Genomic DNA, 2,340 nt, shown 5'->3' on the forward strand with positions numbered 1-2,340 from the left:
ACTGAAACCTATGGCCCTAACCCTAACCCTAACCCTAACCCTAACCCTAACCCTAACCCTACTCACCGAGACCTCCTCAGCAACGTTCAGGTTGTCTGGAGCTGACCACAAAGAACCGTCCAACCCCTGTCTCACATTTTCGAAGACTTTTGTACATTTTCCGCATGTTCAGTCTATAATATCTTTTGAGGGAGAAAGTATTTCTACTAACTCTTTGCAGCTTCTAGGAGTCCCTATCGGGGTGTATCACTGACATAAGTGCGGTGTGTCGATTGCATGCCATTCTCCAGATATGGGAGGTTGAAAATGGTCAAACTTTCTCAATTTGTCCATTTCTAAGCACACTCTTTGGTGTAAATAAGAAGCCACTTTTTCTCCCTTTTCCTGGCACCTGGGTTTTACGCTTCTGACTTAGTCGTGTTGTCCGTTTTCTTAGCTTTCCAACGACACCAAACTCGTCTTGATCCGACGATAAATAAGAAAGTTATGAGCTTCGGAAAATTCCACTATTTCCTTTACTATTATACTTCTATCCATGACTTTCACTTTCACTTTCATTTGACCTAGATAGTTCATGACCTAGATAGTTCATCTTCGTTTTGTACCTATACCCTACTCCAAACCCTAACCCTAACCCCCATTAACCCTAACCCTAACCCTAACCCTGCTAACCCTAACCCCACTAACCCTAACCCTAACCCCACTAACCCTAACCCCAATTAACCCTAACACTAACCCCCACTAACCCTAACCCCACTAACCCCGCTAACCCCACTAACCCCGCTAACCCCACTAACCCCACTAACCCTAACCCTAACCCCACTAACCCCGCTAACCCCACTAACCCCGCTAACCCCACTAACCCTAACCCCCACTAACCCTAACCCCACTAACCCCAACCCCCACTAACCCTAACCCCCATTAACCCTAACCCCCATTAACCCTAACCCTAACCCCCACTAATCCTGACTTTAACCCCTGCAAACACTTACTTTTTGCTTTTTGCTCCTATCTTTTGAACAGACTGCTCCGATGTCAACGATCTTGGTGTCGTTGGAAAGGTCTTGAAGAGCTCTTTACGCTGATGTCATGAACTTGTCGTTCCAGAGAGCAAAAAGTAGAATAACGAGCGATTTTCTTCATATGCTTGCAAACGGCAGAAGATCTTTATTTCCTTATGCATTTTCAAGTTCTTGGGCTTGTCAGAAAGCTCTTGACAACGTCTATCCATAGCCATAACGGTCAGAAGGATTTACGACTTTTCGCGAGGCTTTCCAGAGCAAATATTGCCAAGGTGTACCCACGCTGCTGAGACATACATCTTTCAACCCTCGCAACTTTTTCCGTCTTTAACCTTTAATAACCATCTTCGCGTTGTTGACAGAACTTGCCAAGACCTTTTCAATGACACCAAGAGTTTGAAAATCGCATGAAAACGAAGAGAGATACGGACCTTTCAATTTGGCGTCAATTTGCCACCCCTTCTGAACAGTTTTTGGTCATCTCAGAAAGAAGGATTGAGGTAAGGATTTCTAGACCTACTTGACCTTTCATGGGAAGAGGAGTTCCCTTTCGTCCCAAATTTTCGACTTCCGCCGACGTCGCCTTCCGGTCCAACTGGAATTATAGCACGTTTTCTTCAAATGCCCATAGGTTGCACGTCCTTGGAGCACTGAGGCTGAGCTTTGGTATGTGGATTCCTTGAAGTCTTCTTAATCTTTCATGTACTGACTTTAGGGCCTCTATCTCTCACCCTTTTCCAGATATAAGCCCAAAGAGAACTTAGCGCGGAACGCAAGTTTACCTCGTCTCCGAGCATAACCAGTTTCCTGGGCACTTGAAAAGTACTCACCGAGACCTCCTCAGCAACGTTCAGGTTGTCTGGAGCTGACCACAAAGAACCGTCCAACCCCTGTCTCACATTTTCGAAGACTTTTGTACATTTTCCGCATGTTCAGTCTATAATATCTTTTGAGGGAGAAAGTATTTCTACTAACTCTTTGCAGCTTCTAGGAGTCCCTATCGGGGTGTATCACTGACATAAGTGCGGTGTGTCGATTGCATGCCATTCTCCAGATATGGGAGGTTGAAAATGGTCAAACTTTCTCAATTTGTCCATTTCTAAGCACACTCTTTGGTGTAAATAAGAAGCCACTTTTTCTCCCTTTTCCTGGCACCTGGGTTTTACGCTTCTGACTTAGTCGTGTTGTCCGTTTTCTTAGCTTTCCAACGACACCAAACTCGTCTTGATCCGACGATAAATAAGAAAGTTATGAGCTTCGGAAAATTCCACTATTTCCTTTACTATTATACTTCTATCCATGACTTTCACTTTCACTT

Source organism: Saccostrea echinata, unplaced genomic scaffold (genome assembly GCF_033153115.1).
Source record: "Saccostrea echinata isolate AGI-Se365-2 ecotype Australia unplaced genomic scaffold, CSIRO_AGI_Sech_v1 ptg000087l, whole genome shotgun sequence".
NCBI lineage: Eukaryota > Metazoa > Mollusca > Bivalvia > Ostreida > Ostreidae > Saccostrea > Saccostrea echinata.